Below are 24,329 nucleotides of genomic sequence, written 5' to 3'. Positions count from 1 at the left end.
GGTAGCTAGGGTCTGAGGGATCCCTCAGCGCAACTCTAGGAGATGACTCTATAGATAGGGAGCTCAGAAAGCTGAGACTGGAGGAGGTCAGGCTGAGGCTGCGGCAACAACAGCTAGCCCTAGATAGGGAGGCCTTGGCAGTGGAGAAGAAAGGCAGGGGTTGGGGTCAGTACCCCATGGTGGCAGCAGCAGCATTTTCAGGCTTTATAGAGTCAGGGATGACTACATTGATTCCACAAACTTGCACAACATGTTACCCTCATACAAAGTAGGGGATGATATCTATAAGTAGTTTGTTGCACTTGAGAGGGCCTGTGAAGTTCAGATGGTCCCTCAAAGGCAGTGAGCTGCTATTCTTTAGTTGTCCTTCTTTGACAAGCGGAGGGATAGACTTCTCACTGTCAGAGAAGAGGATGCAGACAACTACAGCATTTGAAAAACAGCTCTTTTGGAAGGTTTTGGTCTCATCACTAAACAATACAGAATTAAGTTCAGGGATACCAGAAAAGAGGCCTCACAGGATTATGTTGATTTTGTGGACTGTCCTGTTAAAGCTTTAGAAGGCTGGTTACATGACAGCAATGTGTCTGTTTATGATGGCTTGTACAATCTGTTGTTGAGAGAGCATATTTTAAATAACTGTGTGTCTGACTTGTTGCAGCAGTACATGGTAGACTAAGATCTGACCTCTCCCCAAGAATTGGGAAAGTAAGCAGACAAATGGATCAGAACAAGGGTGAGCAGAAAAGCTCATACAGGGGATGACAAGGACAAGAAGAAAGAAGGTGGTAAGCCTCGGGACACGGATAGGGACAAAGACAAAAGTAAAGACTCCTCTTCAGTTCCACAAAACTACTCTGGGGGTGGGAATAAAACATTTTCTTCTTCTTCTGCCCACAGTAAAAGGCAGTGGTGCTATGTGTTCAGAAATAAAGGCCATAGGCCAGGGGACAAATCCTGTCCTGGTAAAGCCCCTAAACCAAACATCACTACTAACTCCACATCCACTTCTAGTGTCCCTAGTGGTAGTAATAGTAATAGTGGTGGGAATACTGGCAATAGTCAAAGCAAAGGTATAGTTGGGTTCACATTTAGGTCCATGATAGAAACTGGGGTAATTGTAGAAACCCCCAAGACAGATTCTGTTTTACCGGGTGGCACTGGCCTTGCCACCTAAGCTGCTTGTCCCCTTAATATGGGTAAGTACAAGCAGCTCATTCAGATAAATGGTGCTGAGGCCCAGACCTATTGGGTCACAGGTGCCAGTATCACCTTAGCCACAGAAAACGTAGTGTCACTTGCACAACACCTACTTGGTCAAAAGTACCAAGTCACAGATGTTAACAACTCCACTCAGTCTCTCCCCTTAGCTGTAGTGCAGCTTAGTTGGGGTGGAGTTACTGGCCCTAAGCAGGTGGTAGTGCCACTTAGCTTACCTGTAAATTGTCTCTTAGGAAACTACCTACAGGTGTCAGGTTGGGCTGAAGTAGAGTTTCCTACCCATGCATCCATGCTGGATATTCCCCAAGAATTGTTTCCTTTAATCTCAAGGGAGATTAAAACGCAAAGTTGCGAAGGAGCCCTGGAGCCTGAAATAATGGTCCAGGATACTCCTACAAACACCGGCATGCAGGATATCAACCCTGCCACTAAGGACATCATTCCTGTTAGGGGTATACCACCCCTAGGGTGGTGCCTGTATCAAGGGAATAAAAAGCTACCACAGCTGAACTCCTAGAGGTAAACGTACCTCTATGTAGGAAACCTAAGAAAAAACAATCCTGCCCTGTCTTAGAAAATTTGGAGCAAGCCTCTAGCCCTCCCAGAGAAACTTTGGTGCAGCACCCATGCACTAACTCTAATCCTATAGGACAGCAAATCTGTCCATATGTAGAGCCCTTGGGACAGCATCTCTGTCCTGTTCTACCCCAAGAAGGACAGCAGCCCTGTCCTCCTTTAGAGACTTCAGGGCAAACATTTTGACCTCCTCTAGCCTTGCTAAGACAGCATCCCTGTCTGGCATTACAACCCTCAGGACAGCAACCCTGTCCTAACATAGGGTCCCAGGAACAGTCATCCTGCCCCACCTTAAAACAATTTCTACACCTTAAACATAGGGAATCTCATGGTTCATAGTTTCACTATTCTTTAGCTAAAAGTAATCAAACAGGGTGGTTCACCTCCCCACAGGGAAGGGACCATATAGTGGATGATAAAGGGAGTAACCACTCTATTGCAGAGCTACTCTTCACTTATCACCACTTAGACAATGAAGTCTCAGCTGGTCAAAGGTAGCCTTATTGTCCTTCGTTTGGGGTGTGGGAGGGCAGGTGGTGGGGATTGTGTAGGAAAGTAGCCTCTTTCTAGCTTGGTTACCCCCACTGTTGGCCTGTTTCTCAGTGTGTTTAACTGTGTCTACTGGGATCCTGCTAACCAGGACCCCAATAGTTTGCTCTCTCTCCCTTAAATGTGATTGTTGCATACTGTCAGTTCTTGGGCTATACCCTCTGGTGTCTTTACCACATCTCCACTTCCAACCCTCAAGTCTGTGTACCATGTCACAGTTTCCCTGGCATGTATTTCCCACCTCACTGAACATTCAGAATTGTCTGTATCTCACATTGACATCTAATAAATAAGATAAGGGGATAAAGGAAAAAATGTACATTTCACCCTAAACTGTCATGTATATCATCCATAATCATATATTATGAACTATCATAATGGTATAGTAACAACACCCATGCTCCCTATGACACCTATGAGTGGCAGTCCAAATACTCTTTAAATCCACATTGGGCATCAGATTCTTATACTACCAAGATGGTGGCCACGAGGCTTTCTTCTAGTATTGAGCATTCTAGTCACTAAATATGTGGGTAGAATGTGTTTATTTTGAAAAGTATAAAACTAGAGGCGATTTACTTGTAATTTATATGTTTGAATTACATTAGGGATTTAATGGTTTACTGTACAGAATTACCAAAAAGCACGTGTTTCTCGTGACCTTTACTAATAACAGCCAAGGTGCTATGTCATTATAGATTAGATTCCCTCTGGGGTTATTCGGGTGCTCAGTATTATTAATGTAGATACGCAGTCTATAAGGAGAAGGCGGCTCTTTTCTTTGGTTGAAGTGCCGACATTAGACACGGATTTGGGAGAGTAAAAGCAACTTTGAATATTTGCACAAATTGTAATTTTAGGATGCAAGTTGAGGCATTTTTGTTAGTTGGTTTAAATTGTATTTACACGATGGGAGGTACGCTCTTTAGTCCTGCCTTCCACTTCAGAATTTCAAAAGCTAGTTTTAAATTTTTTGTTTAAATTGTACTTTCAGGATACTAGGTGAGACTTTTTTAAGTGCTGTTTCAAATTGTATTTGATTTGAGAAGCGCCTTTAAGTTTAGATTTTCACTTTGGTTCTGTAACGTGTTTCTTAATTTCAAAATGTCCTTTTCAGTTGCGCAGGAGTAAGGCTTGTGGTAATAAATTCAAATCAGCTGGGCAAAATGTGGGCATACGTGTCTTGTCACTCGTATTGCCATTGTTTCTAGTGACATCAGACTCAGGCTTCATCACGGTTGTCCTGAACTTGTGACTTTGACTCGGTCCAGCACTTCCAAATACCCGCGAATAGTGCTTTGAGGTTTTTGGCACTATTGTCACCTAAAACTTTAAAAACCCATAATGCCGGTTCTACTTATTGGATTTTTCTCATTTTTGTGTCATTTTATCTATTGAGATTTACTCTATGTTTTCTAATCAAGGGTTTGGGATTTTTGTCTGTATTGTTTTTCTCATTTATTACTGTTAGAGTGCTGGAATAATTACCATGATGCATCTAAATTAGACCTAGCCACTTTGTGCCAAGTTACCAGAAGGTTAAGCACAGGTTTATTTACGACTATTGTGGATCACACTGACAAGAATAGTGTTCATTATTTGAGTCGGGCTCTCACCCCCCTCAACTTATAACCCTGTTTCTTCCAATCTTCTTTATCCATGTTCACATGAAACTCATAGCTAAAGCCTATTGGTGAGTACCAGTGCTATTTTGGCTGCAGCCACGGCTGTATGGGGGTTTTGCACAAAATGTTTTCTAGGACCAATGGCTTGCACCAGAAGGGGGTGACCCTTGCAATAACATGTTGTTTGTTGGACAATAAGGCAACACTGGTCTTTGAATGTTGTGTTGCAAACAAGTTTGACTCTCATCATCTGCTGTGCTCTACTAGAGATCTCATAAAGAGCAAAATACCTGTCTGGGGCATAGATAAATATAATATTTGAAAGAAAATAACAGTTATCAAGCATGGTCGGAATGGTCTACAGGGCAATGAGGCAGAGCCCTATGAATTGGTCTGACAGTTCAGTGTGTGGGCTTTATTTTAGCAGTTTATAGCCTGTTTTATGGCCAGCTGGGCCAGTTTTTACTGTTGATTTCCTTGAAATCACCACAAGCATTTCAAACAAAGTCCCATGCCTTGCAAAATATCCATAAAGAGTGTATTTTGGTACCCAACCGACCCTGTTCTCAAGCTTTACTCCATTCCAAGATCTTCAACTCTGCAACCATGGACCAAATTGATCAGACTACACTGGGGGGGAGGGGAAGGGGCTTCTGACACAGGTTTCACGGTTTCACTTGAAACTCACAGCTGAAGGCTATTGGTGACTGCCAATCATGTTATTAGTGTGGCCACATGGTGGTTAGTCTGCATAAAATGGTTACTGGGGCCAATGGCTCTCACCAAAGGGGGGTGACCCTTTCAATGACAAGCTGCTTGTTAGTCAGTCAAGAAGACCCTGCCTTTGAATGTTATGCTTCAAACAGGTTTGGAGCTCAGTACCTGCTGTACTACCAAAGAGTTCTTGAAGAGCAAAATACATATGACTGTTGTTTAGAAAAAGTAGCATTTGAAGAACTTAACAGTTATCAAGTTGTGCTGCATTGGAATTGCAACGGTCCCATCAGCTGTTGCCTGGAAACTTTTAGGGTGATCCGTCTTGGTGGGGGAGGGGGGGTAGTGGGGAGGGTGGCGAGTAAAAAGCGGGTCCCAAAACACATTTTCCCCATTCATTTTTCTATAGGGATTTTGAACAGCGATAGCGCAAAAACTAGGGGACTGAATTACACCAAAATTAGCAGGAAGGTAGGTCCTGGTCCAGAAAGAGTACTTATTTCGTTTTGGTGTAATTTGTTCAGTAGTTTTAGAGAAATTACAGAAAATCCACATTTGTATGTGTAGGGACGTGAAAGGTTTGTGACCTCTTCTGATCTTGTGCAGAGATCTGATTGTCTGATAACACTTCATAACAGAAGTCATTGAAGTGTTGTTATCCATCTTGGCTTCATTTGTCTAATGTCCCCAGGTGGGACAAGTCCCAAGGACTTTTTTTTAAAGTGTGGGGGGCTTCCTGGCCCCTCCCAATGCCCCGGGACCACCACCTTCCCAGGGCTTATATTTTTGTATGCAGGTGAGCCTGTGGGCCCTCTCCCACCCTAGGGACTCCCCAGGTCTTACATTTAGCATGCGGGGGGAACTGTCTGGCCACCTCCTGCTGCCCCGGGGACCACCACCTCCCCGGGGCGCTGAGCTGATATTATGCTGAGGGGCCTGTGGCACCCAGGGACCATCACCCCCTGGGTCAAAATGCAATGTATTTGTGGGGAGTCGCGTGGTCCCCCCTCCTGCCCTTTGGTCCACCTCCCCCAGGGTAAATCTTCAAAAACAAAAGGGTGTCCCTATTGTCCCTCATGCCCCAGGGACCACCACCTCCCCCGGGCAACATCGTTATTCTTAGCGAGAGGCCGTGTTGCCCCCCAGCCACTGCTGCCCTCGGGTCCACCATCCCCCATGGCAAATGTTCAAAAAAAGAAAGGGGGTCCACCACCTCCCTGGGGCTAAGTACTTGGTGAAGGGGGGCCGAGCGGCCCCCCTTCTTGGAGCCTCCACCACCCCCAGGGTCGGCTCATGCTATGTCCCGGGCTGCCCACCCCAGGACATAGCTGTTTGCCGTGGCTTGGCTGCAGCACTGCAGCTGCTGCCAGGCCACTGCAAACACTCCAGGTCCCACTGTCAAACAGTGGAGGTTTCATTTCTGTCCATTAACGGCATTTTACAAAAAAACAAATACATAAATATATAAGGAGGGACCCTTGCGGTCCCAGATATCCCATAAAGGGCATTTTATTACAAATTAAAAAAAATAAAATAAAATAAATACATATATTAAGAGGGACCAAGGGGAAGCCCTTAAGGACTCTCTCGCGGTTCCAGATAGCCCATGAAGGGCTCAAAAAAGGAAAAAAAGAAAACCCCCATAGCTCAGTGTGAAAGTCACAGACCTTCACACTGAGCTATGGGGGTTCGAGTCCAGTTGGACTTGTTTCCATTTGGTTTTTTTAACAAAAAATTATAATTTTAAAAAATAATACATTTTTTTAAATCCAACAAAAATATCTCATTCTAAGTATGAGATATTAAAGCCTAAAAAACTATTTTCTCTCACTTTCTTTCTCTCTTTCTGTCTCTCTTTCAATCAGTTCTCCCACTCACACACCAACTCAGACACTTACGCACCCCCTCACAGTCCCACTCAGACACTCACACACCCACTCACAGACCCACTCAGAACTCACGCACCCACTCACAGACCCAATCATAACCTCATGCACTCAACTCACAGCCCCAGTCAGACCCTTATGCACCCACTTAGACTCACTCAGACAGTTTTGCACCCACTCAGTGTCACACACCCACTCACAGACCCACTGACACCCTGATGCACCCACTCACAGACCCACACACATACTGACGCACCTACTAAAACACTGATGTATGCACTCTCACGCCCAGACAGACACTCTGACAGACACTCTTACCCCCACATACAGCCTAACACACTTATTCTCAGAGAGGCCATGAATAACTTCCGCAGTACATGCACAAAGGGCCGTGCACAGCATCGGGTTGGCTGGTTAGGGGGTTGGCAGCAGGGACTGACTGCAGGCCAGCCCCTGTGGGCAACCTCTACTGTGCTTGGGAGAAGGCTGTGCATGGTGCTAGGTTGGGTGCCTATAGGGGGTTGGCCTCAGGCCAACTGCTGCCTCGCACGCCCAAAGGGCACTACTTATAGTTACTTGAGATAACTGGTGAATTTCTATATTTTGTACGAATACATTCAGACCCTAACTATAATGTCCCTGTAACCTTTGTATATATATATATATATATATATATATATATATACATATATATATATATATATACACACCATATGGTTTTCCCATAGAGGTTATGGAAGGTGCTCCAGAAGCTAAAATGAGAACATATTTTCTGTAAATTCACACTATCTTTCTCAACCATATGAGAATGAAGTATGACATTCTCAGTAAAATATGTACTTCCATGAGGAGCAACCTGTCAGTGGATTCCCTTTTATTCTACTGCGGACTCCCAGCGTGTTCTAAATAACAACTAGAGTGCTAACAGCCTTACTTATGACAAACGTGTGGCACACCTGAAGCCATCTTGATTGAATTAAACTGGCAAAACTTAAATTTTTTAGAAAGGAACACAATTAGAGGGTTCATTTTGTCATAGAAATTGTGGCTAGTGCATGCTACAAAATTCCACGTCACATAATAGCACTATACTACATAATTACACTCCACTCTAAACAATATAATTACACTCCAGGCAACACATTTCAACTCCAAATAATTTCATTACACATAATCACACTCCAATCTACATTTCACTCCACATATTTATACTCCACATCTCTACTAAATTCCACAGATAATTACACACCACAAAACAAATTCAACTATTCAACATGCTACATAACCACACCTTATAATACTATTCCACACCATGCCACATAATACCACTCAAAACCCATCTCACATAATTCCACGCAACACCACAAAATTCAATGCAAGACAATTCTGCACCACACAGCATAATTACACTCCACATAATTCCATTCACCGCCACATAGTTACGCTCCACACAGTTACACTCCACTCAGTACAACATAAAAACACCCCACATAAACGCACTCTATGCCCCATACCAGCACACTACATAAATGCACCACACACCATGACATATAATTCCAAACACATAATTTCACTCAATGCCACATCCATGTCACACAATTCAACTCCACATACTCCAATATACACCACATAATTCCACACGAAACTACATATTTCAACGACACAATTCCACAACACACCACATACTTCCAATACACATCACAGATTTCAACATCATGCCACAGAAATTTAAAAGCACACCACATAATTAAACTCCGCAAAACACAATACCATTACACATAAGTAGCTCCATAAAACACAATCTCACGCTACATGATTCCACTACAGTTAATACCTTTTAATTACTATCCACATAATTCCACAGTACACCATGCCACATAATTCCACACCACACCACACAATCCCACACCACACAATTCCACAACAAAACATTCCAATACAACCCATTTCTACACAGCACTGCCACCAACCCTGTCATCTCCCCCACACACCCACTACTCCCTCCATCTTGCAATTCCACTGCCTCTCTTTCCTCCATCACACTCCCTGTCTCCTCTCTATACTACCTGCTTTCATATGCTACCTTCCTGTACCTTCTTGCGCTGTGCACTGGCCACACCTCTTGCCTCCCCCTCACTTGTGCCCCTCCCACTCATCCTTCTTTCTCTCGCTCTCTCTCTCACACTTTCTCTCACACCTCTCTCTTGCTCTCTCACACACATCTCTCATATTGGTTCACTTCAGGTCTTCAAGCACAGTTTCTTTCATGTCTTTTCAAGATTTCCATCCCCAGACCCACACTCTCCTCTTCTTCTTCAAGTGTCTTCGGGGTACACAGGCACACCCTCTTCATGTATCTGTGGCCTGCTTTCCCCATCTTTCCCTCACACTCTTTCTGCTCCTCTACCTGGAGTTCATTCTTCAATTTGTGCACAACCTACCTATCCCTCTCTATCTTCCATTCTATCTATTCTGTGCAGCTCTCACCCCTATCTATTCATTATGACAAATAATTCCACTACACAAATACACTACACACCACACAACTCCACCCCACACAATTCCACAACCAACAATTCCAATTCAACCCACATTCATCCACTCCACTCCAAACCAAAACACATGGCTAAAAGACATTGTCATTTACAACACCAATAGCTCTAACTCTCGCAAATGCGAGACAGATTTGATTGCAAATGCGTGTTATAATTTCTAATGTAAGTGCTTTAGGTATTACAGTTTTGATTACATCAAGATGATGTCTGGTATACCACACTTTTGTAATAAATATAGAATGTTAGTCTAGTTGTTCATTAGAGTACTGTGGGGAGGCAGAGCTAAGGGGCACAGACTTGGATAATTGAGGGCCAGGTGAAGAGACAACAAGTTAACCACGCTGGGCAGGCAGGAGGAGCAGTGGCAGCACAATGGACAATGGAGGGCAGGTGAAAGGGGGGCACGGGCAACAAACCAACCATGCAGGACAGGCGAGAAAGTCTGTGGCAGTATGACAGACCATTGAGGGCAGAAGGAAGGGGCAGTACAGCTATATATGCCGACAGACTCAATTCAGGCAGGAGACTACTGATGTTTTTAAGCCCAAAAGGGCTGTATCTTATCTGCCTCCTGCCTAAAATCTCCTCTTTTTCAATGTATGTCAATAGGGAAAATCAACTCCCCAGGTTTTTGTTCAAAACCTCCCTCTTACCAAGTTCAAAATGTTGGCAAGTATGGTACATTGGATCACAGAGGGCAGGAGGAATGGGGTAGGGACATGGACTTGGACAACAGAGGGCAGGAGGGAGATCGACAGGGGCACCAAACTGACCTTACAGGGCAAGAGTCAGCGGTTGCAGCAGCAAAATACACCACACAGGGTAAGCAGGATGGCAGTGTAGCACAATGGCCCATGGAAAGCAATAGGGAGGGGACAGGGCCGTGCACATGAACAACACAGAGCAGAGGGGAAAGAGTCAAGGGCAGCAAGATGACCATACCAGGCAGACAGGAGGGACAATTGCATTATAATGGACCATGGAGGGCAGGAAAGAGGGGGTAGGGGCATGACAGCGCACCAGACAAGGCAGAAGGGAGGGGATAGGTGCCTGTACATGGCAAACAGAAAGCAGGGGGCAGGGCAGGAGCAGCAAGCTGACCATGGAGGGCAGGTGGGATGGGAACTGGAATTACAGCACACCATGGAGGGCAACAGTGAGACTGTAATAGCATGTACACAGACAATGGAGGGAAGGTAGGAGGGGATCATGGGCAGCAAGCTGAAAACACAAGGCAGGTGGGAGGGGCAGTGGCAGCACAAAAGACTATGCATGGCAAACAGGAGGGTTAGTGGCAGCACAACGGCCATGGTGGGCAAGAAGGAGGGGCAAGGACAAGCACAAACAACCATGGAGGACAGAAGGAAGTGGTAGGGGCTGGACACAGACAAGAGAGGGCAGTGGAAGGGGCTTCACAACAGACCACACAGAGCAGGCAGGACAAGCAGTTGCAGCACAACAGAGCATGGTGGGTAGAAGGGAGTAACAGCAAAATAGACCATGGAGGACAGGAAGGTGGGGATGGGGCATGGAACTCAAACAAGCAGGGTGGATGTGGTTGGGACAGGCGGCAGCCATATGACCATGTTGGGCAGGTGTAAGGGGCAGTGGCAGCTCAACAGAACACTCAGAGTAGATAGGAGGGGCAGTGGCTGGTCCATGGGACGTGGGCAAAAAGGAGGGAGAGGGGCATGCACACAGACATCGGAGGTCACAGGGAAGGAGGGTGGGGCAGCAAGCTAAGCTCAGAGGCTAAGCTGGAGGGCAATAATGGGACACAGAACTGTAAATACAATAGGGGCTTTCGATCCTATAGTGCCAAGATGGGGGAGTGATCAATATCAACAAACACTAGACAAGAGAGGTCCCTATAGCCTATCAATTACTTCGTTTTCAGTGCACAAAACAGCTCATAAGTTCTGAATGTGTCAACTGATTTTTATCATGTTTTAAGTTCCATGAATTCAAAAGGTTGTTACAATGTGCACAAGAAAAACCTGCATATCCAAAATGTACTGCATAACTATAGTGAACAAAAATACACTTTAACATACATAACATAGGAACAAACACCAATACTGATAATATGTAAAGGTCTTTTATGCAGCGCCATTAATCGAAGGTCTACCCATCTAAAGTCCTGCTTTATGGGTTAGCGTAATATGCCAATTTAGTTGTCTCCCAGAAATCGCTAGGAGGAGGTGAATGAATCTCATAGAGTGTAGTTTCCTATTTGGCTTCTGGTCCTTATTTACCTTTCGGCCTGTCAGTGTGTTGATTATTGGGTAATTGAAAATAGGTCTCTCTATCTTTCTCATGCACGCACTTGCTGATGTGTTTCGACCTTATGGAGGTTGGGAGCGTTATTTTATGAGGTCATCATCAGGGCTCAAATTCTTAATGAACATCTGGACATCGTAGAGAAAAAAAGCATGGTATTGTAGCACACTGAGTATCCTTTGCAGAAGACATTTTAAATTTGAGCTCAAAACTCTTGTGTCATTTATAACCTTATAAGCACCAAGGTGTCATAGTTTCCATAGAAAATGCCTTTCTCTGTTTTGCTAATACCCTTATGTTGTTTGACTAATTTCCACTAAACTTTCTGAAAAGATTTTCTTATTTGCCTAAGTTGTGAATAGAACGTTTTGGGGTGATTCATCAAGTGGGGGCCAAGAAAAAGGGGAGAGGTCCAAAACACAAAATACCCATGCATTTTCTTAGACTTTTTTTGGAGAGCAATATCACAAAATCTGCTAAACGGAATTACACCAAATTTTTGATGGGAAGCTAGATTTTAGTAAAGAAAGCATGCTTTTTATGATTTGGTGTAAAAGCATTCTGTAGTTTTTTAGATATCAGGTCTCAAAAATATTTGTATGGCTGGACAATTGGGTTTAAGGGACCCTCACGCAAGTCCCTCAAACCTAATTTAAAAACATAGAGTGTTCTGATTGACCCAGGGGGCTTTCTTCCTCTTGGGCCAATTCAGTTCTACAAGAAACATGCTCCAGTGGAAGTGAGCACTCTGATTGGCTGCCTGCAACATGAAGAAAAATATTGCAGGCAGCCATCACAGGAGTCAGAGACTTAGGCGGTCATTCCTACCTTGGCGGGCGGCGGTCGCCGGCCGCCTGGCGGGAACCGCCAGAAGACCGTACCACGGTCAAAAGTCCGCGGCGGTCATTCTGACTTTCCCGCTGGGCTGGCGGGGACCGCCAAAAGGCCGCCCGCCCGCCCAGCGGGAAAGCGCCAGCAACGAGGAAGTCGGCTCCGAATGGAGCCAGCGGAGTTGCTGGTGTGCGACGGGTGCAGTTGCACCCGTCGCGATTTTCAGTGTCTGCCAAGCAGACACTGAAAATCAATGTTGGGCCCTGTTAGGGGGCCCCTGCAGTGCCCATGCCAGTGGCATGGGCACTGCAGGGGCCCGCAACACCCGTTCCCGCCAGCCAGGTTCTGGCGGTGAAAACCGCCAGAACCAGGCTGGCGGGAAGGGGGTCGGAATCCCCATGGCGGCGCTGCTTGCAGCACCGCCGTGGAGGATTCACAGGGGCAGCGGGAAGCCGGCGGGAAGCCGGCAGGAAACCGCTGGCTTCCCTTTTCTGACCGCAGCTTTACCGCCGCGGTCAGAATAGCCCCAGAAGCACCGCCAGCCTGTTGGCGGTGCTTCCTCCGTCCCCTACCCTGGCGGTCTCGGACCGCCAGGGTAGGAATGATCCCCTTAGTCCCCTGACTTGAAGTTAATTAAAAAAAATATAAGGGGCAGGGTGGGTATACCCTACCCTCCTAGACCTAGTTGGGAGGGTCAAAGGGACCCCCTGGGCCAAAATAACATCTTTAAAAAAAGCTGTAATCCTGCAAGACTCCATTCGCTAAGGTTAAAGTCACTTTATAGATAGGTGAAAATCTCAACTAAAATAAATTGAAATTCACCGGTTATAGTTATCTTTAGTAACTATAACTTGCGCCTCCACCATCCACATATTACGTCACTCCTGGCATGTTCTATAACATCATTGATAACATCACTGCAACATTTGGAAGGACAACATTGATGACAAGACTGTTCATGGTTGGGGCATGAACTATAATTACCTTAGGGCACAAGTAATAGTTACCAATTGTTGTCCTTATAAGATCTAGTGGGAACTTGTGGAAACTTGTTACCTGCTTTGCATTAAAATAAACCTTGTGAGCATTGATATAAAAGGGGAAAGGTTCACATGGGGAGAGAAATATGCCCTGAAGTTTGGAGAAGGATGTTCTAACTTTTGAGGAGGTGAGAAAAGTCAATGTCCAGCGGTTGCACTAACACCTTTTGATACTTACAACCCATGTATACTAGTCATCGATGAAAGTGTTTGTGTGTAGGCTAGGTACTCTACTCACGCAGGGAAGAGATTGAAATGAAGAAATATTTGCATTCTCACCTATAGCTATGAGTGATGTGGAAGAAGCAAACTCTATGATCAAACATTAGGCATTGGAGTGCTGGTGAATTGTGCATCACTTGAGGCCGTGTATATGAGGAAAAAGTTTTGTACAAGTGTTTTCCACCAAATGAACATCAAGAATTGCTATATGACAACATAGTTTTCAGGATTTTTCGTGCAAAGTTTACTATAAGGCAAGGTGCCTCAATATTACTGTGCATTTCTTGTTAAAACTACTATTAGCAGATGATAAGCCTGTGCGAATGCTTAAGTAGTTGAGTGTGCTGTTCTAGCAGTGACTTTGAGATTTAGTCAAAGATTAATCAAAATCTGACGCAGTGCAATGCAGAAATTCAACCTGCTGTGCTGCTTCAAATGGAGAGGGCAGATTTATCAAGATATCAAGATATGTGCACTTCTGGCATATTCAGTGCAGCCTAGCCCCAACGCAGGCCTTCTTGCGTCTGGAAACAGTCTTTACAACATGATTTTTCACATCGAAGTACATTTCCGACACACTTATTACCATGAAAGTTTTTACCACGTATAGGCCTTTACCAAGCATGCATTTACCACGCATTCAAGGTAAGTATGGAGGCATGGGGGGTCTCCCCCCAAAAAGATTTTTTTAAAATATATATTTACTTACACTTACCTTATTAATACTTACCTTAGCTAGACTAATAATGTGTGGTAATGACATGCAAGGTAAAAACATGCTTGCAAAAAAATTGCAGGGTAAAAAATGTGTTGTAAAGGCATGAGATGTTTTTACTTGTGTTGTTCCGTCATACAACCCCTTGCGTCGTGGTGCAAAGATGCCTGACTGTGAAGGTAGGTTTGTTTTCCTGAACAAAAACAATCCTTAGTGGTTTTTCCTCTTTCTAAGTGTGCTACAGAATACAGCACACTCAAAAAGAGCAAAAAACTAAGATAAATAAAGATGTTTCTCCTTGTTGAATCTCTATCAGGAAGGCGTAGCATTTTGTAGCATTCCCAGGTTTACCTGTCTTGGTAAGTCTGTGAATACTCTAAAATGTATGGGTGGATGGGTGGGAACACTCACTCTCCACCCATGCAATGCCTTCCCAGCGCAGAGTAATGCAAGGTAGCAGCCATATTTACCACAGGTTGACTACAAGTAAGATTTTTCAATATCGAGATCAATGGAATTGTGAGTTTATGAGGGACGTTTTCAGAAGGAACGTTTTACCAAAAGGGGTTGTGCGTGGACAATAGATCACAATCTGTTTCATGGGAGGAGGGGTTTCTCAAATGTGTTGAGGTGGGACACCCTAAGACGTCGCTATATCACCCCAGTTCAGGGGACTTGTTAAAAGGTTCTTCAGGGTAAATAAAGATAACCTGTAACTTCCATTGGCAAATGGGTGAAATTGACAGAAATACTGATCATCTCTTCATAGGGATAAAGTACATGAAGATAATGTGAGATTTATGAAGGAAAAGAGATAAGTGACTCAATAGAGATCACAGTGTGTCAAAAGTGAAGATTCACGACTCGGTAGGAGTCAAATGTGGAAGTCATCCTTCTAAGGAACCTTTTAAGTTCTCGAAGCAAAAATAGATTCTTGACGTTGCTGACCTATTGGTTTTGCTAGTGCTTTTTGCCAATGCTGTGCGGCATAAGGGTAGAAGCAAAATGATTTTGCTGATGCTGTGCAATATCGGTAAAAAATTTCATGACTGCTCCTCATGGTTGCAACATTCTGGTGGTGCACACGTGCAATGACATATATGTGTATATAGCAACACACATGCACATGTCAACTTAAAGATGCACCATTTGCTTCGGATTTTTTTGTTTACTGTTGGTAAAGGCCACTTAGATGGGTCAATAACAAAAAAATAGTACAAATAAAAAAGAATGACCACTGGAGTGGGGGACATTGAGGTGCAGGTGGGGGAAACGGTAAGGAGAAGGAAGGTAAAATCAGCACACGAGGGAGAGAATAATACGGAGTGCCTGGGTGAAGAGAAGCACAAAAGAGAGAAAGCAAGTAGCACACAAAGGAAAGAGCGCCATTGGGCAGGGAGATTAAGAAATTGAGTATAACAAGTTGGAGTATTAGGTGAGGGGTAAAGACCCACCTCAAATAATACCCACAATCCTTGTCATGGTTAACCACTAAAGTCACTAAATATACCTGTGCTAATTCTCTGGTAGCTTGGCACAGAGCAGTCAGGTCTAACCTAGAGGCATTGTGTAAAGTAATTATGTAGTACTCCATCAGTAATAAGATGAAAACACAAAAAAATCCCAAATAATAAATTACAATTTTAGTAAATAAAATAACACTAAAATGACAAAAAATCCAAAAAGTAGAACCAGTGTCATAAAGCTTTAACATTTGGGATAAAAGTTGTTCAGAAAAGTACAAAGAGCCACCTGATCGTGCTAGACAGAGTCAAAGTCAAAAAGTTAAGGCCGGTGGAAAGTTTTCCAAAAAGTTTACCTTCTGACCTAGCAACTTTTAGGAAGAAGAACTGGTCGTTGATAAGGCACGGGGCAAAAACAGGTTCAGTAACAGAAGACAAAAATGTAGGGTGACTGCTGGATGGGCACATTTTCAAGATGGAGTATGGGGCAATATTTTGTGGGGGAGAGAAGTACAGAATTGAGAGAGCTGAAAAAGTAATGCATTCTTATGGAGTACTTAACCTAAAATAAAAAGTGGTTCTTTAAAAGGGAAACGTTGAAGGAGACACATCAGCCAGTCAAAGAGATAGTAAAGAGGCTATGTTCCAAGGCATGGGAAAACACAACATGGTCAAAATGGAGCAAGGACGTCCATTGAATGACAAGCAAGCAAGAGTAGCAATAAAGCCAACCATTTATTAGCAATTGACAGGCTGTAAGCCCACTGCACGTTCTTGGTAAGGTAACAATGCCTCATTCCAAGACCTAAAAGCAAGACCTAAGAAGTATACTTCTTACATAATTGTAGTCCTATTCACGGATGGATGGCAAAATAGGGGATGGGTATTAGATTGCAAATAAATGTAATTCTGTGAATATCTGTTCTTTTATTAGGTGTATCAAGGTTGAACACTCTTTCATATCTTGTGTTTATGTCTGGGACCAGTTAAGGCCCTTTGTAGGAGGCTGGCCTGGTTTGTAGTGGGTACCTATGGTACTTACACCTTATACCAGCTCCAGTTATCCCTTATTAGTGCAATGTAGGCAGTTTCTAGAAGCCAGGCTCTCTAGAGGAAGCTGTAGCTGAGCAGCCAAGGCTTATCTAGGAGACATGCAAAGGTCATCCAATACCACTGTAGTCACACAGTACTCACACACATGAAAGACAATACTCAGTATTATTTTGGTGACACAAATGCCAAAAATACCATAGAGACTATGCTCCCTTAAGGTAAGTAATACACAAATTATGTACACTAGTATGCAGAAATGTGCATAAAAACAGTGCAAATAGTGCAAATCACTATAGTTAGAAATGGGCCTGGGGGAGCACAAACCATATACTAAGAAAGTGGAATGTGAATGTCGGTTTTCCACCTAGGCAAGTGTAGTCTGTAGGGAGTAACTGGGAGTACTAGAAAACACCAAAGGTAAGTACTAGAACCTACCCCAGAGCTCAGGAAAGCAGGAGTAAAACACAGTAACTTTCCTAGAACACATAAAAACACATGAAAAAAGATTATGCAAGAACCAGAAGAGACTGTAAGACACCCACAGTGGATTCCTGGACCCGAAGACCTGTGGAAGAAGGGGACCAAGTCCAAGAAGCACAGAAGAGTCCAGGGAGAACAGGAGGCCCTGCTTACTTGGATGAGGGTGCAAAAGAAGAACCATTGGGGAACAAGAACAGTCAGTACTGCACCCAAGAAGATGGATTTGGGTTCCTGATTGGTGCAGATGATGTCCCACGCCGGATGGAAGATTGCAGTTTGATTTGCGTCACTGGAGTCCACCAACAAGCCTTGACACACGCAAAGTTTGTGGTTAGGAAAAAATGGCTTCCTGGACCTGAAGACCTGTGGAAGAAGGGGACCAAGTCCAAGAAGCACAGAAGAGTCCAGGGAGAACAGGAGGCCCTGCTTACTTGGATGAGGGTGCAAAAGAAGAACCATTGGGGAACAAGAACAGTCATTACTGCACCCAGGAAGATGGATTCGGGTTCCTGATTGGTGCAGATGATGTCCCACGCCGGATGGAAGATTGCAGTTTGATTTGCGTCACTGGAGTCCACCAACAAGCCTTGGCACACGCAAAGTTTGTGGTTAGGAAACAATGGCGCTGCCCGGGACCAGGAAGGACCAGGTGGACTCTACCCAAGAGGGGGAGTCAGAAGGGGCTCTCAGCAACCCAAAGAGCCTACAGAAGATCAGGCAGCACGCACAGGAGTCCCACAGCATGGGGACAAATAAGGTGCAAATGGAGGCTCGCGCAGCACTATGACAAAGGCTCCCACGCCGCAGGAGAACCACTTAGGAAGATATGCGTCACAGGATAGAGTGCTGGGGACCGGAGCTGCAAGGTGCATGAAGAACTTTGTGGAAGGATGCCAACAAGCCTTGGCAACTGCAAAACACGTGTATGGGGGTACTGTGTTGCTTGGGAAGGTAAGCTCTTACCTCCACTAAAGTTGGACAGCAGGACATCAGGACCGTCGGGACCACTTCAGTCTACCACCCAGGATGCAGGATCCACGCAGCTCATCAGGAGGGGGGATCCACACAGCCGGTCGTCAAAGCAGTGAGGTACATGCTGAAGCAAGGGGGTGACTCCTTCACTCCAAGGAAGGTTCCTTCGCTCTTCTGGTGCAGGCTGAAGACAGGCTGTCCTCTGAGGATGCACGACCGGGGAACAGTTGCTGGTAGGAACTAAAGATACAATGTTGCAGAAGTCATCTTTGCTTCGTTGTTGCAGTTTGTAGAGTTCCTGGAGGGTCCAGATACAGTTCCTTCGGTGAGAAGGTGAAGTAGAGGATGCAGAGGATTTCTGCTGGAGTCTTGTAATCCCAATCCGAAGAACCACCCAAGAGAGAGACCCTAAATAGCCCTGAAAGGGGAATTGGTCAGCTAAACAGGTAAGCACCTATTAGGGTAGGGCTCTGGCATCACCTGCTGGCACTGGCCACTCAGATGCTCCCAGATTTCCCTGCCAACTTGGAATACAAGATGGCAAAACTCAGGGACCCTCTGGCGGCGCTCTGAGCACCACCCCTGGGGTGGTGATGGACAGGGGAGTGGTCACTCCCCTTTCCTTTGTCCAGTTTCGCTCCAGAGCAGGGACTGGGGTTCCCTGAACTGGTGTAGGCTGGATTATGTAAGCCTCCCAAGCCTGTAACATCTATTTCCAAATGGAGAGGGTGTAACACCCAGCCCTCCCATCAGAAATCCTTTGTTTTGCCTTCCTGTGCTCAAGCTGCTTGAGCAACAGGAGGGCAGAAACCTGTCTGTGAGGTGGCAGCTTGGAAAACCTCAGAAGGCTGTAATGGCACTACTGGGGGTCCTCTAAGGAGCCCGCAGAGTGCATGGGATCATACAACCAATGCTTGCCAAAGCATGGGGGTATGATTCCGTCATGTTTGATACCAAACATGACTATGTTCGGAGTTACCATTATGTAGCTGGACATAGGAAGTAACTTATGTCCAGTACACACATAAAATGGTGTCCCCACACTCACAAAGTCTGGTAGAATTGTCCTGGAAGTCGTGGGTGCACCTCTGCTAGTGCAGGGGTGCCCTCACACACAGGTACTCTGCACCCTGCCCTCAGGGTTGGAGGGCCTGCTATAGAGGTGACTTATAAGTGACCTGTGCAGTGTAAATGGCAGTGAAAGGGTGCATGCACCTTTTCGCACAGGCTGCAATGGCAGTCCTGCAGAAACCTTTGCATGGGCTCCCTATGGGTGACAAAAATATGCTGCAGCCAATAGGGATCCCCTGGAACCCCAATGCCCTGGGTACCTAAGTACTATATACGAGGGATTTATAGGGGGCACCAGTATGCCAATTGTGGTAGAAATACTGGGTTACCAGTATGCAACAACCATAATTTAAGGGAGTATAACTACTGGGGTTCAGATTAGCAGGATCCTAGTAGACACAGTCAAACACACTGACAAACAGGTGAAAAGTGGGGGTAACCAAGCTAGAAAGAGGCTTCTTTCCTACACCCTTTCATACAAAAAGGCAATTAAACATCAATTAAACATCAATGCACGATCTAAATGGGTGAGAGTTGCAAATCAGCAATTTAAGCTATTTGCAGACCAGTGGCTTTTGGGTTGTTTGGACCTCAATGCTTTGCAAAGATAATGTGCAATGGGTTCACTATCAATCAGTGGTGCTGGAACAATTTTCAGAGTGGTGGTGCAGTGGTCAGTGTTGCATCAGTGAAGTCACAGGCATTGGCCAAGTGTCACATAAAGTACAAAAAATGAGTTGCACCCATTCAGCAGGAGTGTGGTAAGAGTGTGGCATGTAGCCATTGTGCACTTTGGAGCATACTGTCACAATCATATTACTAAAGCATGGTGTCTTAGGACACTGACATTTAAAGACAGCACCTTTTTCATTGAAATTGTCACAAACTTTACCCTGATGCAGTTTTACAGATAAAACTATATAGCACACAAATTATAATGTATGTATATCGGGTTTCATCAAATGCGTATCATTTGTATTTGTGTTTGTTTCATTTCTAAAGTGCATTAGACCAAAAAGGTATCAAAGCGCTAGGGAGTAGAGAGAGAACCAGGTGATCCAAAGACAATCCAATACAAGCAGACCACTCCGAAGTAGCCCCTACCAGCTCCTAAGAAGTAAACAACCATGGTTTAAGTTGTTTGTGAAACAGTAAGTGTGCACTAGGGCTGCGGATATGTTCAGGGAAGGGAGTTCAACAGTCTCACAGTAGGTACTGAGAAGACCCTTTCTTCCCACCTGGCTTTCTTTCACTGTGGTACAACCACCTGGTGTCAACCTGCGGATCTCACATGTCCCCCCAGAAACATACTAATTCACAGTAATCTTAAAATAGCCCAAGCCCAGCAAGTGAAGAGCTTTATGCATCAGGAAGAGTGCCTTAAAGGATACCCATTTCTTTATAGGCAGCCAGTGATGGTGTTATAGCCCTTCTGTGATCGAGGAATGTTTAGGTAGTCCCAAGACTAAGCGAGCGGCCACATTCTGGATGATTCCAAGCTTGTTTAACAAGAGCTGATTGATATTTACATAAAGGGCATTACAGTAGTCCAGTCGAGATGAAACAAGAGCTAAGACCACCGGAACCCTAAGCTCTTTTGACAGAAGTGGCAACATTTTCTTCAAGATTCTAATCAACCAGAAACATGGACTAACTGTTCTATTAACCTGAGTGTCAAAGGTCAAGGTGTTATCGAACTTCACGCCGTTAATAGGACATGTAGAGAACCGCAATCCTCAGGCCACCACCGCTCAGTCCAGATGGATCTGTCCATTCCAAATACCACAATCTCAGTTTATTCCCCATTCATTTTCAGCCAGTTCTCTCTCATCCACCTGCTGACTTCCTGCATACAAGCCTGAAACCTGTTCACTGCCTCTTCCCATTCATTTGAGATAGAAATAATGATCTGGGTATCGTCCACATAGGATAACACCTGAAACCCAAAAGATTGTACTAGGTTCCCCCCTTGGGGGGCAACATACAAAATAAATAAAGTTGAGCTAAGGGATGACCCTTGGGGAACTCCACAGGTAAGCTGAAAGGGGGCTGCTCTGAAATCACCACAACTCACTGTGATCGATCTACCATACAGGAAGGACTCCAGCAACTTCAGCGCCACATCCTTCAGCCCAGCCTGCACAGACTTTGCACCATCAGAGCTGGAGAAATGGTGTTGAAAGCTGCAGATAGGTCAAGCAACACCAGGATAGCTGCACCGTCCTGATCCAGTAGCCTCAGGATAAGATCCACAGTGATGATGAGTGCTGATTCAGTACTGTGATTCTTCCTGAACCCATTTTCCGAGGGGTCCAAGAGATCATGATCAAGGAGAAAATTGGCTAATTTCTGGATTACATGCTTCTCCAAGATATTTGCAGGAGAAGGCAACAGAGAGATCAAATGTAGATTTTTCAAGTCACTGGAGTCCCTATTGGGTTTCTTTTTCAGCAGGATAACCACACCTCCTTCCAGACCTGTGGGCACACAGGTCTATTCAAGAGCAAAAATCATCTTCAGGACATCCGCAATGAGGTCTGGCACCAGCTGCAGGACCCTGGGCAGACATGGGTCATCCAGGGAACCTGAGGTAATACTTGTAGGCAGAGTCCTGATCTTAAGCGCAGGCAGCGTGGAGAATCTGGCCAAACAAATTGGGGTAGGTTGTTCTAAATCTGCCCTACCTTCACTCTGGTCTAACTGGAGCCCGGAGTCACTTGGAACACCCAAAGGAGCAGGAAACTCAGCATGGATCTTCAAGATTTTCTCATTGAAGAACTGAGCTACTCTGTTGCAAAAGGCTTGTGAATTCTCAACTTCTTGATGTAGCCAGGCAGACATAAGGGGGTGAACTGTGCTGAAAAGCTCCTCCGGGACATTCATAGTTGATATGATTTTTTGAGCAAAACATCTTGCTTTAGCCTCCCTAATTTCACTTCTATATTTTTCTGTAAGCTACCTGTGTTTGATTTTCTTTTCCATCACCAAGATCAGTTTCCATTTCCTCTTCTGCCTTCTACACTGCCTTTGGAGCTCCTTCAGCTCCTTTGAGTACCACAGGGCCGGGGGTTTCATTCTTCCTTTTGAGCTGGTTCTCGTCATGGGGACACCCTCATCCACCGCAAACCTGACCCAATTATTAAAATTCTCCCCATGTGAGACTAGTTCTAACAAACCTGTCTTCTTAAACTTCTCCAGGGCATGAACAAACTCCTCCGTTCTAATTTTACACCAAATTCTTCTACTCTTATGGGAGCTTTGAATATATTCCATCAGCTGTATCCCCTGAACCCTAAATGATACCAGCATGTGATAGGTCCATCCTAACTGGGAGCACTTTGAAGTAATAGAAACCTCTTGACTAGCAAAAATCCAATGTGCTAAAGGAATTGTTATGTTTTAGAAAACAACTGACATACTACAGCTTTTCCTTTCACTTTCCATGTACCACAGCAAGATTGTCACATATTTCACTTCACTCAACCCTCTAACGTTGGAATCAGAGAAGGAAACGTAAACACCAGTCCCCATGTTAAAAGAATAAGCAATAATTTGTCCGAAGACATATCCTGATATATGACCTTTATCGTTGAACGCACAGCAAATGTGATAAGATAAATGCACATTTTAAAGGCCTCTTTAGTTCTCGTTCACCTTCTGGACTCCATGGTTGTTTGGGGGGTGCTGCAGTGCCTTGTCAGTGTTTTCAGTCAGTTGTCACCATTGTCTTAGATTGTAGTTTATTGTTTTTAATGATGCATATTGTCCTGATGTTTGAATGCAACTTAATAAATATATGATGGTGATGGTCTCACTTCTAAACCTAGTCATTTCATTCTCTGTCATTGACAAATGAAATCCCTAATTACTTGACAGCAAACTCCACACGTGTCTCTTCTACAGTACCTTTGAACACAGCACAATACAAGAGAAATATAAAACTTTCCAAAAGCATAAATATATGTTCCTGATTCCAGTAACTGTTGGCTCACTTCAAGGGATTGCTAGTTATCACCCTTGAAAATTGCAATTGCAGAAGATGTCTCCCCAGTCTATCTGATGTTTTTGTGCCAGCCTCCAAAGGAGTCTCTTATCAGTACGGTTGCAGTGTCTCCATATTTTTCCTTTTGTAATGGTGTGCAGCCACTACAAAAATGCAGGCATCCTATCCCCTTCCACATGGAATAGTTGAAGTTTCCAATCCTCTCCTTGGGGACCACCACCCGCACGGTCAAGCACATGACTAGTTACCATAATTGAGATGTTAGGCCCCCACAGGCATTTTTTAGCAAGCAACTTGAAGTGTGGTATAATAGGTTAAGTGGAGCTTCACTTTTACAACAACAACATTTAGTAATCACATGCAAATGTCATTACTTTTTTCCCATCAAATAATCAATATTTATTTTACTAAGCAAAATGAGGCATGCATTATATTCCCTTTTATAACTGGTGATAATTATCTTTAAACGAATCAATTAGTATATGTTGTGCAGATTACACATAGTAATTAAAGGGGGGTTGCAGATGTGGAGATTATTTTGCATTTTTAGGTTTAGACTACCTCTAACTTTCTAGTTTGTTTTTCCTAGGGATATATGATGGAAAGTGTGCAAAAGAAGCCAACCATGCCTTCATCATTGTCGGTTATGGAACAGAAGACGGTGAAGATTACTGGATAATCAAGAACAGGTGAGCTTGTGCAGAAATAAAATCCTTTTCTCCTTGGACCACATTGATTCCCTCTCACTGGACCAGTCCTACAGTGAAGCCCCTGCTCCACTCTAACTTTGGGATTGGAATTACACTTTTTGAGGCAAACCTGCATTAGCGCAGGTTTCTTTCAAAAAGTTTAACACCGGCTACCGTCTTTCCTATGCGCCAGCCAGGCATCATATTTAAGGAATGACGCTAGCCAGCGCTAAGACCTGGTTAGCGTCAAAATAAATGACGCTAACTGAGCAGCGGAGGCGTAGGGAAGAATAGGGGTTGTGCGTCAAAGAATGGTGCAAGTCAGGTTACCATCAAAAATATTAACTCTAACCTGACAAGCGTCATATTTTGACGCTCATCCCC

General features: G+C 44.5%; 1 protein-coding gene across 1 annotated transcript in view; it reads left to right on the top strand.

Moving 5' to 3' along the window:
* The window catches only part of LOC138287135 (cathepsin 8-like), a 123,161-nt gene extending 99,229 nt beyond the window's left edge, over nt 1-23,932 (top strand). Inside the window, exon 8 of the mRNA XM_069227494.1 lies at nt 23,846-23,932. The gene's annotated coding sequence lies outside the window, so the exon portion shown is untranslated. The remainder of the gene's footprint in view (nt 1-23,845) is intronic.
* Nucleotides 23,933-24,329: the final 397 nt, after the last annotated feature.

This window comes from Pleurodeles waltl, chromosome 4_1 (assembly GCF_031143425.1).
Source record: "Pleurodeles waltl isolate 20211129_DDA chromosome 4_1, aPleWal1.hap1.20221129, whole genome shotgun sequence".
Lineage (NCBI taxonomy): Eukaryota > Metazoa > Chordata > Amphibia > Caudata > Salamandridae > Pleurodeles > Pleurodeles waltl.
The sequence above is the reverse complement of the archived record's forward strand: the minus strand, read 5'-3'. Positions and strand labels throughout refer to the sequence as shown.